Here is a 14,485-nt window from a genome sequence, read left to right as displayed (position 1 = left end):
GGTATCTATATTTAATTCATGAAAAGTCCCAAGTCTTGGATGTTTTCAAGTCTTTCAAAGCTGAAGTTGAACTTCAACTTGGAAAGAAAATTAAAGCTGTCAAATCTGATCGTGGTGGTGAATACTATGGAAGATATGATGGTACAGGTGAGCAACGTCCCGGGCCTTTTTTTCTCTTTTCCTAGAGGAGTGTGGTATTGTTCCGCAATACACCATGCCAGGCAAACCTAGCATGAATGGTGTTGCAGAGCGAAGGAACCGAACTCTTAAAGACATGGTGAGAAGTATGATTAGTCATTCTTCCTTGCCTGAATCACTATGGGGAGAAGCCTTAAAGACCGCAGTGTACATCCTTAATAGGGTGCCAAGCAAAGCAGTTAACAAAACCCCATATGAAATTTGGACTTGGAAAAGGCCCAGTATAAAGTATTTGCATATTTGGGGATGTCCAGCTGAGGCGCGACCTTATAGGCCGCATGAAAGAAAATTGGACTCAAGAACAATTAGTTGCTACTTTGTTGGTTACGCTGAGCGTTCACGGGGGTACAAGTTTTACAATCATGCATCAAGGTCTATTTTTGAGACGGGAAATGCGAGATTTCTTGAGGATGTTGAGTTTGGGGGGAAGGAAATATTAGGAATGTTGCTTTTGATGAGGATTCTGTAACTGATAATGATTAGGTCTTTGTGCCTATTATTGTTCAAGATACAGTTATAGTACAAGAGCATAATGAGAATCCTACTGCAGATCCAGTTACAGTACAAGAGAACAATGAGAATATTGTTGTTGCTCAAGATACTGCTATAGTAAAGGAAAATAATGAGAATCCTCCTCAATTCCAATCCATACAGCAAGCTCAACAACCTCAAGAAGTGTCATTAAGGAGATCTAATAGAGAAAGGAGAAAATACATCTATGATCTCAAACAAGCTTCCCGTCAATGGTATCACATGTTCATCAAGTCATTACCTCATGGTTTTGAGGTAAATATCATAGATGAGTGTGTATACCGCAAGTTCAGTGGGAGTAAATACATTCTTTTGGTCTTACATGTTGATGACATTCTACTTGCCAGTAGCGATATAGGCTTGTTGCATGAAACTAAGAAATTTCTATCGAACAAATTCGAAATGAAAGATCTTGGTGATGCCTCTTTTGTATTAGGAATTGAGATACTAAGAGATTGCTCTCAAGGTATTCTTGGATTGTCACAAAAGAACTATATCGAAAAGATTTTAAGTAGATATTTCATAGAAAGTTGTAGACCAATGGACACACCCGTAGTTAAAGGAGACAAGTTTAGTCTCAAGTAATGCCCCAAAATGATCTTAAGAAGACAACAATGCATGATAAACCTTATGCATCAGCACTAGGGAATTTAATGTATGCTCAAGTCTACATACATCCTGATATATCATTTATAGTGGGAGTGTTGGGTAGATACTTGAGCAATCCGGACATGGATCATTGGATAGCTGTTAAACGCGTAATGCGTTGTTTAAAGAGAACAAATGATTACATGCTTATTTATCGGAGATCAGAAAATTTGGAGATTATTAGGTACTCTGATTCCGATTTCATGGCATATGATTGTGAAACTTTGTCACTAAGCTTCATATAGTAGATGACATTAAAAGGCCATTAAAGATATTTTGTGACAATAAGTCAGCAGTACTATACTCCAATAACAATAAGAGCTTGATAAAATCGAAGCATACAGACATTAAGTTCTTAGTTGTTAAGGAGAAAGTTTAAGAAAAACCAGATTTCCATAGGACATATAGGAACAGAATATATGCTAGCAGACCCATTACCAAGGGATTGACCCCTAAAGTTTTTTTTTATGAGCACACTGCTCGGATGGGTGTCAATAGTTGTGATGTCTTGGTTTAGTGGGAGTTTATGCTGTATGTCCTATGACAGATATTGAGTTATTTTTCTGCAGAATTAAGTTGATGGTTTATTTCATGTTATGTGAAATGTTCATTTTGCAATATTTATATTGTGTTTGATCTCAATAAAGTTGGACCAGTTGGAAATAGACATGCATGAGATCACTTGGCATGTAATTTCCATATTACTCATCCAAATTTGATCTATGTCGTTAAGTATATTAGGATGGCGATTGGCGTGGTTTAGTCACGGCATTTAATGTGATAAAAGCTGCGGTAGTTCCATATCTAATGTATGAGACGGACCAGATTGTTAAAGTAATGAGAGAAATAGCATTCAGATGCGCGCATAAAGTTTATAAAGATGTGATTATATCAATAAATAATATATGTATAGCCCAAGTGGGAGATTGTTAGGAAATTATTTGATTTCCTAACTTATTTGTGGGCAATACATATATTAATTATAATCGCAAATTATGCTATTTCAAATTAAATGACTTATATAATGGTGATCTCATTTATTGTTATAAATGCTAAATTGAATAAGTCATTATTACTTTTGATTTGGAATTAAATGAGAATAAAACCGGATATTATCTTTTGTTCCTTAGATAATTATCTTTTTGGATTTTAGATATATTATCTTTTGGGCTTTAGATACTATTTTATTTGGGCTTAAGGGTTTAATGGGTGCTATGCTCAAATATAAATAGACCTTCAGGGTTTCGGTCCCCGATATGCCAAAGCCGCCTTTGTTGCTCTTTCCCCATCAAAAGAGTTGCAGTTCAGCCTCCTAGGAATACAGAAGGCTTTAGTTGAGGAAGATCGAAAGAACCACAAGATCCAAACTCTTCTGATCGTATGATTCATGTTTATGAATTCAGGTACGCTTCCGCATTATGTTATGTTATATTTTTGATGATTCGATATGGATGATCTGGGATATTGAAATTAATTTATTCCAACACCTTATACCTTGAAGTTTTTTTTTTATGGTGGTCTTTCTAAATCATTTTTCTTCCAAACAAGAATGAACTTTTTTCTCTTATTTATTTATTTATTTTTTGGTTATGGCTCACAATGTAGTTAGCATAAGTGAATTAGTATCTTAGTTGGTTATCTAGTGAAATTATATTTAAGTTTAGTTTGGATAAATAATTTAATTAAGTTTTTTTTAAAAGATATAATTTAAACAATAAATATTTATACTAAAAGTAGTTTATGAATAAGTTATTTTGTATTTGGTTTTTTAGTTTTAAAAGCATTTATTTAAAAAAAATATATGATAAAAAAATTTTTATTACGAGAAAAATTATTTTTTTTTAATTTTTTTATAAATTTTTAAATAATTTTTTAAAAAACTACAATTTAATTTTAAAAATTATATTAAATATTAATATTAATATTAATATTTTTTCATAAATCAAAAACTCAAAAAAATAACTTTTCAAACTTTTTAAATCGATCCTTAATACGAAAAATTTAATGATTTGACCATGAAATTAAGCTGACCAATACAAAGGAAAAAAAGTAGTTGAGCTGGGAAATTTTAGTGGGAATTGAAGAAAATGACGCACCTCAAAATAAAATCAAATCAAACTATACCCAACAAACTTGAAATATGGGTATTGGCATCAAAATCAGGCAATTCAATAGTGGCATCAAAATATTAATAAGTAGTTACTAATTAATAACGTATTGGTAGTTCAATCAAACTTTAATTTTGCACAAAATGCATTGACATCACATGGAAAAATGTGCCACTCTCACAACCAGTCACTAGACACGTTTGTTACCAATGAATATTTATTTTATTTTTGTATTTCTAATTACGAATTAAGTTTATTAGTTTCTTTCTCTAATTCTCTTCCATTCATCCTTTTTAGAGAACAAGTCTTGTGTATTGTCATATTGTGTATCTTAGTTTTTATCATTCAAACATGATAAGACTATTATTATAACTAATTTTTTTAAAAATATTTTTCTTTAATAAATAAAAAATAAATATATTAAATTTTTTATATTGTTAATAAAAACTCTTTTAATTTGTAATTTTATTGCACAAATTAGCTAAATCCATTATTGTTATTGTTTACAAGTACAAAATTTAGTGAAGCTTGTCCAAAGATTTTATGGGCCTGATGGATGATGAAACTAAATTTTGGTAAGGGCCTAAAAGGGCCTATAGTGACGCTCTTCTGGTAATGGGCTTAACAGTTTCATTCTTTTTTACTCAGCCCACGCGCCATTTCTATTTAAAAAAAAAAAAGAATAAGGAGGCAATAATCAAATTTTATTTAAGAATGCTTTCTTTTTCTCTTTATGCTGGCTCTTTGCTAATGTATGGTTTAATTACTCTTCAGGTCCCTATAACTTCACCGAATTTTCAATTAGGCTCCTATACTTTTTTTCTTTTCAATTGGGTCCCTGTACCTTTTTTTTTTCAATTAAGTCCCTGTTAACGTTTGACGTTTAAAAAAAAAACGTTAGTGAGCTGTGAAATGACTTATTTACCCCTTGTCTTCTCCCTATAAACACTCTCGTTGCAGTATCTGAGGTTTCTCTTATTCTCCCTTTTCCATTTTCAGTTTTCATATTCTCCAAATTTATGGCTCATAGTCAAGGAATCTCATTTATTCTCTCTTCGGGAAGCTGTGTTTCCAGGAGCTTGTACTCGAAGGAAAGAAGACACCTGTGTTTCTGTGGAGAGGCAGTAACCGTCCGTCGTTCCTCAGCCGTTTCTGACCATGGTAGGAGGTATGTTACTTGTGGGAAGATACCAAAATGCAACTTTTTTGAGTGGATTGATGATTTTGATTGGATTGAGGTTGATGACGATACAAAGAATGGGTGGCCAAAGAAAAAGAAAAAGCGGGTTCACTATTTGTGTGGTGACACTCTGAGTCTTCAAATTTCAGGAACAACAAAGAATCCTAATAGAAGATTTATTTCTTGCCCTAACAGAAGATGCAAATTTTTTGAGTGGGTTAATGAAGTTGGTGCAAGAAGTAACGTGTCTGCTGCTACTGTTGGAGTTGTTGGAACACAAAATTCTGCTAAGTTGGAAGCTGAAATGTGGAAATTGGATGCACAAGAAAGAAAGATAGAGAGGCTAAACGTGGAGATGGAGAGATTAATTGTTGAAGCCAAAGAAATAGATGCTTGTTGGGTAGATTATGTGATGAGTTGAATATTCTCAAAGAATAAATTGGGAGGTTGGATGACAATATGAAAATTCAATGTAAAATGCAATATATGCTATTTATGTTTTTGCTAGTCTTAATAATTGGAATGTGGTTTGCAAGAGTTTAGAGTTATCTGTGCTATAAAGTTGTAATATAAGAGATTGTATGGCTTCAATCCAATTAAAGTTAATTAAGTTTAGTTTGAATCAATTTTGCACTTTAATGTATTTTGTGTGTATAACAAATGATAGTTAGGAAGCAACTTTATCAATGTGAATATTTAAATTTTCACAATTGACAACAACTTGCAGCAAGAAGTGGCCAGAAAATATGCTACATATATTTTCATTAAGTGTTCCTCTAAACCATACTTACACAAAATATCATAACATAAGTGGTCATATAATATGCCACATATAGCTAATCCAAAATAAAGATCCAAGAAGTGCAACAATTAAAAGTGGTCCAACCTGATTACAAAATATCAAAATAGTGGTCCTATCCACATAATAAACAGTGGCCACATAGACACAATTCATCACAAGATATACTATTTAACAGCAGCCCCAACAACCCTAACTATAAATATAAACAGACTTCAGTCATCACTTATGTCTATATGTAGATTAGGTGCTCCTTTTTGCTTCATCACTCCTAACTTTAGCCGCCCACTTCTCCTCACACCAAACACCTTTGTCTTTGGTAAAGGTTGAGAAGATGCTCTAGGTGCTTGGTGAGATTTTGCACTTGCCACAGCTAGGAGAGGCTGGGAGACTGGCCCTTCAAGAGGTAAGGCTTGTTGTGAGGTGGCTGTGGTTGGAGCCACTGCACCGGTGGATGTGGTTGGAGCCTGAGAAGCTGAAGTTGCAAGTATGGGAGGTGCTTGAGTGGAGGCAGCAACAGTAGGTGTGGTGGGTAGCTGTTGGGAAGATGTAGGTGTGGTGGGGAGTGGTTGTGAAAATGCAGCTCTACCCCTTCCCCTGCCCCTTATTCTTCCCCTACCTGCCCCTGTTTGCCTTATTCGCTCAGATCTGCAGATATTCACACCGGATCTGTTGTCGGCAGCAGGATCAGTGTCAACAGCAGCAGCAGCAGCAGTAGGCACAGTGTCAGCAGCATTCGGATCTTTTCCGTTGGCGGCAGCAGCAAGACCAGGATCTGAAATCAGGTAAACAGCAGATTGCAACATGAATATTCAACTCTTTTTTCAATGAATTTATAATCTATTTACAATTTATTTATAACACAGCATAATCAATTGATAATCATCTTATAATAAATTGATAATCATCTTATCATTCGAACATATCTCAACACCGTTACCTTCCCTACAGCCATCAACAACATACACCGAGCAATGCTTAACCGTTTGCAACACTAATAACCTATCCATTCTCATGGCATCTCCATTACTCATCAACTCTCTGAGACCCGAGCTCAATTGACAGCCTGGTTCACAGTACCTGATCCTGGCATTCCCTTTGTACCCTAACTTTTGCAACTCACTAACTATTTCTTGCAAACTCCATTCATCGAACTCATAATGCATATCTTCCAACACTCCTCCCCCCCCCCAAATATTCTAGCCCGTTCCCTAAATCATGAAACTTGCCACCATGGTGTATGTCTATGGTAAAATCCGAGTCCCCCATCCCTACAGGTATTAAAAACAGAAACATAATCTATTTAAAGCAACATCAGCACAACCACAACAATCAACATTCAAGAATAAACAAAATTCATCATCCAATGCCATAGTAGCTCCATTCAATCACATAATTTGAAAAAAAGGTTCAAACTTTCATAAGTTGAAACCATCAGCATACATTACACTTTCACAAATCTCCCATTGAAAGCAAAATCTATTTAATAAAAATAGAAGTAGAATCCATTTAAAGCACCACCATCACAACAACAACAGTCAAACAATGCCATATTTTTTTTTGAAAAAAAATAACATAAATATCAACTTTTAACACTAAAAAAATTAGGATTTTTTCTTTGTCACTTACTTGCAGAAACTTCGATTGCAGGGAGATGGAGCAGAGGCGTGGTCGGAGGCTCGGCAACGTGCGGCACGGTGACTCCAGGCGAGGGCCTTCACCGCGACGGAAGGAAGACGCCTTGGCCGGACAAACCGTGGAGAAGACCTCTGACAACAACAACGCACAAGGGCCCAGCGCAAAGAGAAGGCGACGGAGGGGACACCAGCAACTGTCTGTTGCAGTCGATGGCAGACACACACGCCATCGACGGAGGCAGGAGGCGGAGAAGACAGGAGAAACTTAGGGTTTCTTTTTTTCTTAGGAATGAAATGTGAGGGGTTATTTGGGTATTAGGAAAAATTTATATTACTTCACCAAGCCTCTATAGCTAATTGCCAAGAATATTCTTTTTTTATGTAGAATATTCTGTTATCTCAAACGGTACACTGACGGCAGGGACTTGATTGAAAAAAAAAAGGTACAGGGATCCAATTGAAAAGAAAAAAAGTATAGGGACCTAATTGAAATTTCGGTAAAACTATAGAGACTTGCAGAATAATTAAACCGCTAATGTATTATAGTATACTTAAGTTCACTATGTGCTAAATATTTATTATAATATTTTCAAATGTAAATTGTCTTAAATACTTTTAAATTAATGACTTTTATATGTATTTTTTTTTTCCAAAGATAGCTTATATTTGTGACTTGAAAAGTTATTTAACAAAGTAATAAATCTCTCTCTTGATCTATGTTTTTAAAAAATTATTGAATAATAAAACGTGCACATTATTCTCTCTTCTAGTACAAGTACCACAGTAGAAGAGATGGACTCATCCGATTCAATCTTAATTGACTTTGATGAACTATTTTTTGTATAGCTTTGAGTCCACACAAGCATGGAGGATTGTTTCAATCACACATAACCTTCCACACTAATGAATTTTCAACTATATTATTATATTATGTATATATAAAAAATCTATTATTAAATTAGTTATTTACATAAAATATATATTAAAAATAAATTAAATAATACATATATTTACACACGAATATATAATAATAAATTTAATAACTGAATTTTTTTTATGTACATATAGTATTTTTAATAAATTTTTCTCAAAACTTAGGGGTTACTTTGCCAAATTTGCATTTTCACATGCCACTCAAATTTTTAAATATAACATATTGAATAACTACTAATTTGTAGTATATATATTATATTTAAAAAAATGATAATATTCTTAAAAAAAAATAAAAATGAAAAAACTAACAAGGAGTATAATTAACAAAAGGGCTTTGAAATGAATGACGTAATGAGGGTGTCATCTTTTCAGGTAACAAAAAGAATCTGGAAATTTCTAACTCATCTATCTTTGCACCTAAACCTAATTAACACAACCATGTCACTACACGTATGATTTTGACAAGTGATAATGCTAATTACCGGTGATTATGGATCTTCCATGATCTCTTCAAATCATTCATAATGGTAAATCTTAATATAGCTTGGTACACAAGGGCACATTAAGCATGTGATTAGGGATAAATAAGTCTAAGCAAATATGGTAATGACACTCACATAACCATTATATACAAATTAAAGCACTATGAACTCACCTTAATTATGATTTGACACCAAGCGTCGGCAGTTCCTTGGGTGCAGTTTGCATTATTAAACTTTGTCATATCCCTAATCATCAACATATAAACTTATTATTACTAAATTCAATGTTTTTAAAATTTTAATTAAATATTTATATATTTCAAATGTACATCTGTTTTCATAAAATTTACTACTTGTTCTTCATATCTTAGAATTTTTATGTGGATAATATTTTCCTCTCTATCAAAAGTGAGAGACAGATAAAGAGAAATATGTCTTCCAATAATTTATTACAAAATCATTTCATGTCCAAATTAGTCAAGTTTACATTTGAGATCAAAGCAAACAACACACTTTAGTTAACACTAGATTAGTCGAGTTAGAACTATAAGTATTAAAATTTCAACAAAGAAATGTATCAACCACAATTCCAGAATTTGAAATTTTGGATTAATAAAATTTAGAGTAAATACATTTTTTGGCTCCTATTTTTTTTGAAAATTGACAAGCTGTCCCTCAATGTTTAAAAAATAACAAATCGGTCATTGTCTATTTTTTTCCGTTAGACACATCAATTCTTCCGTTAGACAAATCGGTTTCTGCTGTCTATTTCTTCTGTTAGACACATCAACTCTTGTCTATTGGTTACAGAAGGGTCGATGTGTCTAACAGAAGAAATAGACAGGGGCCGATTTGTCATTTTCTAAAGGTTAGGGGGCGGCTTGTCAATTTTCAAAAAGGACAGGAGGCGAAAAAGGTATTTACTCTTTATAGTAATTAATATGATCTAAATTTCAGGAATAAATAAAAACAAAAATAGACACTTTCTTTTGTTGCGGTATTTCCTACTTCGACGAGTTAAAGACTAATCTGTCACGGATCTAAACTCCATTTTAGGATTTGTTGTTGCAAATGAATTGTTGCATGCATAATAAGGCGGAATTTAAATTTCCAACAATTATTTAAGCGGAACTAACTATTAGACTAACTCAAATTGGACCACTTATATTTGAAAAAGACAGCAATTAATGAAACTTAAAACACAAGCTAAATATATGTGCAAGGCATATGAAAAGTGTGTAATTTACATTCTTGCACTGAAATTATCCCTCATCTAATTCAAAACCAACTACCTTAACTTAGCCACACACGACTCTAGAAATCAATGACCGATGATGTCAGATGTGACGTCAACAAATTTTACCCACAAACATAGTTTGAACAAATCATTATTTTCTTTAATAAATAAATTAAATTTGCATCATAAATAGTACTATATGAGTAGTACCCTTCAACTAGCGAGTGCTGCAAACCATTCATAAAACATACAAATAATGTGTTATGTGTATATAGCTGCTGCTCTTTTTTACTCTGAAGAAGAATACCATCATATCAAATATCAAAGTAAGTAGATCAAATGAATATTAATATGATGATGGATATGTCACCTTCTTTGCTGATTGAGGATACTGCAGATTCTGAGGGAGATACTATAGGATTCTTTATCACTCTTTGCCCTGTTGAAGCTACTAATAATGATGATGATGCTGAATCTTGCACATCTGACAACAATGATCATCATAATGATTCACATGTGTGTATTTCATCAAAGGAAATGAAATGCTCTTCTTCATCGCCTGATTTCCTTGTTGATGATGATGAAGAAGTGGAATCAATCAAAGTTAATGTGAATGAAGTGGAAGACAAAGTGTTTTGGGAGATCTGTATTGCTGTGGGCTATCCATTGTAAAACGTTTTACATAGTCGTGCAATTACAACTATTTTTTTGGATGATCATTCACGTGGTTAATATAAAAGGTAGTTATTTTTGTTAATGTGATGTTATGTGATTGAATGTACATGTAAAATGATTTTACACTTAGAGTCTATCAAAATAAAATTCTTAGTTAAATACTTAAATCATTCCTAAAGTTTTGTAAATATAAGTGATCATGTTATATACACAGACCAAAGCATAGCCCATGTTATTAATTTACCTTTTTTCCTTGTTTCAGGTATGTATTCACCATTATTATTTGTCTCATTTTCGTTGTTCATATCAATCTTTTTCAATTAAGAATGTATTATTATATATGATATACATGTATAATAATTGATGTTTATTACTATAATCTCGTTATGTTACCAACAGTATTTTTGTTAACTTTTATCAACAGCATTCTGCAGCGTATCCAAAGAATGCTGTATAAAGTAATTAATTAGTTGAAGATGATTATGATCTTGGACTTTTTTTTATGGTCCAGCAACAAGTTGCTAAAATTAATGGGCTGACTATCGTTTGAGTTTTTTTATTATATTATTGAACAAAGATGAAGTGATTAAAATATATGTTGGGCTGTATTGGTGATGAGATTATAAAAGGTTCATTTTTTAAATATATTTTTAAAAATTTTCTATTGAGTTAATAATTTTTGGTCAGTTTGACATAATATGTATTTTTTTTATTGAGGGAGATGGTAATTGTTAATTTAGTTATTGAAATTATCATGATAAAAAGAAACTAAAATTGTAACAAAAAAATTATTATACTAAGTGTGTGTTTAGATTGAAGTTTGTAGATGAGAAGTTGCATAAAATTGATTTTGATTAAAAGTGAACTGAGAATAAAATGATTTATGTTTATCAAATTTTTATATGAATTGTAGTAAATTAAAAAGTCGTTTAGATTATATTACTCAAAATCACTTTTAAATAAAAAATTATTAAAAAAGACATAAACTTAAATAGTTATTTGATATTATGTTATCTTTTTATTTTAGGTATTTAAATAAATTTTATTAATCAAGTTTATAATAAAAATTAATATTTACTTATTGAATTAAAATTAGCATAAGAAATTGACAAAATATATTTTATATCAAAAACATAAATAATATACGAATAATATATGAAAATATACTTTATGAAATTAGATTACTCATAATTTATTTAGTACTATTTTGGGTTATAAATGTTACTTTATTCTATAGTTATAGTTAATTTTTATTTACTTTGTCTTGTATTTATTATTTTTTTTGTAGTTTCTTTAGTATTCACATCTTTTGTGTATATAATTATTTTTTATGAAATTTTTATTTTTTTATACGAATTATTGTCTTCTGTTTTTTTTTTATTGTACTTTATTTTTTATATGTACAATTTTTTTTTATTTGTTTAGCTCGGTTAAAACTTGTAATTGTAATAGTTATATATTATATTTATTATTGTAATTTTTTTATAATATAAATTATTCACCCTACTAAAAAGAATAAAATAAATAAATAATTAATTATAACTAACATAAAATCATACAAATAAAAAATTTATAACCCAAAATAATACTAAATAAATCATGAGTAATCTAATTTAATGAAGTATATTTTCATATATTATTTATATTTTTTATATAAAATATATTTGGTCTATTTCTTATGCTAATTTTAATTCAATAAGTAAATATTAATTTTTATTATTAACTTGATTAATAAAATTAATTTAAATACTTAAAATATAAAGATAAGATAATATCAAATAACTATTTAAATTCATGTCTTTTTAATAATTTTTATCTAAAATTGATTTTGAGTAATATAATCCAAACAACATTTAATTTATTATAATCTATTTTGATATAAAAACTTGCCAAACATAAACCATGCTAATTCTAGCTCACTTTTAATTAACATCAATTTTTTCGTCTACAAACTTCAATCTAAATATATACTTAGTAATTACAAATTCTTTTTTACAATTTCAATTTTTTTTGTCATGACAATTTCAATAACTAAATTAACAATTAGTACCACTCTCAATAAAAAGAAAAATAAACTGCATACTATGTCAAACTGGCCAAAAATTAACAACTCAACAGAAAACTTCAAAAAATATATTTACAAAATAACTCATTTATAACTCTATAACCAATTCAATCCGTCATATATTTTATTCACTTCATTTTTGTTCAATAATACAACTAAAAAAATTAAACTTTATTGTAAACCTAAATATTTTTTGGATCCTAAAAAAAACCCAATACCATAATCATCATCATTAATGCATTTCTTTTCATCAACTGATTAATTGTACTTAATTCTCATACATCACACTCTACTATCATGTAGAAATTGTCCAAAACTTTAGCAACAACCTAAACACGTGTTCCTTCTTCCCCTATACCACGTACTTTCAGCATTGACAGAAAAATTTTCCTTTCAACACGATAGTATAACCCTTTGTTGTTTCAACATCCCTATAGTTAGACAAATTTGCATTGATTTTTTTGTCCATTTTGTTTGGGCCGAGGAGTTTAAAATTGGTTTACAAAAAATGGCGTTTTGCAGTTATAACTTATGTGGTAGAGAAATACACAGTGGGCTGGCCCATTATGAAATATCAGAAGTTATATATATATAAAAGATATTGTATCATTTACCAAAAAAAAAGATATTGTATCTAGACCAAAAAAATACATTGTATGTTGTATCGTCCAAAAACAAAAGAAGATATTGTATTATTAATTTATTATCAAGAAAAAAAAAAGAAATACCAGAAAAAAATAATCAAGAAAAGAAAAAGATATTGTATTATTGTATATACTCTGCAATAAAAAAAAATTGTAAATGTAATAGAAAAACCAAGTTGACGAATAAAGGTCTTACGGATTATGATGAACACATTTAGCTTTTCTATGAAGCAAAAGCAAAACGTTTTACATTGGGGAAACCATGTATGAAAATTGACAAATTGGAAGCAACTTGGAAGCATCACAGCGAGAAAGTCCTGCCTATGATGTGACAATATTCGATGAAAAGAAAAACCTCTTTTTTATTATTATTTTTTTTTTAAGTTACCAAAGTAAGATTGCATAAAGCAAACAATCAATCAAACTCACAAGTAGGAGAGTGAAAAAAGGCCATGAGGTCTCAGATTCTCAGGACCTGTAATTTGGTCTGATCTATTATAAAATAGGTATAAATTTAAATTTTTATAAAAATTTCAATTAATTTTATTAGTCTATTAGATCTGTTTAGATCTATTAACTCATAATTATATAATTATATATATATATAAATAATTTTATTATTATTAATAAAATTATGAAATATTTTAAATTTATTATATTTAATTATAAATTTTTTATATATTTTAAATATTTTAAGAGTTTAAATTTTTTTATAAATATTAAATATAATATATTATATATAAATATTTTTATTAAAAAATATATTTTTTAATAATATTTTTATTTTTGTAAAAAAAATTATTAAGATTTTTAACAGATTTTAGACTAGACCAGACTGAATAACAGGTCAAGTTTCGTACTTTAAAAAAAATTTATAGCAGGTTTATTAAGAACAAAGCGTGACCTAACTTGACCTGTTTCACCTTTTCTCACAAGTTAATTTAATTCACTATTTAATTAACAAACAAACCTTATTTTTCACTTTTATTTTAAACAATCAAATATTTAAAAAATAATAAAAAATTAATCAACAATAATCTAAAAAATATTTTATTTTATATTTTATATTTTATATTTTTTAATTATTATTAAAGTAATTGAATAATATTAAATATATAAATATATAAAATATTAAGTTAAATAAAATAATGTTAAATTATTATTTCTCTAATATTATTAATTTAAGAGTTAGAAAGAAATAAATTATTTTAACCGGTTTGATACTTATTTTTTGTGAACATATTTTTTTCCTGAAAAAATAGTAAATGAAATGATTTAACATTTAACAATATAAGTTATACACTTGTTTAAAGAGATATGACCAATAATATTATATATATTTTTATTT

The 14,485-nt window shown here is 29.8% G+C and overlaps 1 long non-coding RNA gene across 1 annotated transcript; it reads left to right on the top strand.

Annotated features, from left to right (window-relative positions):
- The first annotated feature begins 9,983 nt into the window (after window positions 1-9,983).
- Window positions 9,984-10,595, top strand: LOC112741102 (uncharacterized). Its single transcript, XR_011871727.1, has 2 exons — window positions 9,984-10,079; window positions 10,151-10,595. It is a non-coding gene; the product is annotated as an uncharacterized lncRNA (long non-coding RNA).
- The last annotated feature ends 3,890 nt before the right edge of the window (window positions 10,596-14,485 follow it).

The sequence above is a fragment of the Arachis hypogaea genome, chromosome 14 (genome assembly GCF_003086295.3).
Source record: "Arachis hypogaea cultivar Tifrunner chromosome 14, arahy.Tifrunner.gnm2.J5K5, whole genome shotgun sequence".
Classification (NCBI taxonomy): Eukaryota; Viridiplantae; Streptophyta; class Magnoliopsida; order Fabales; family Fabaceae; genus Arachis; species Arachis hypogaea.
The sequence above is the reverse complement of the archived record's forward strand: the minus strand, read 5'-3'. Positions and strand labels throughout refer to the sequence as shown.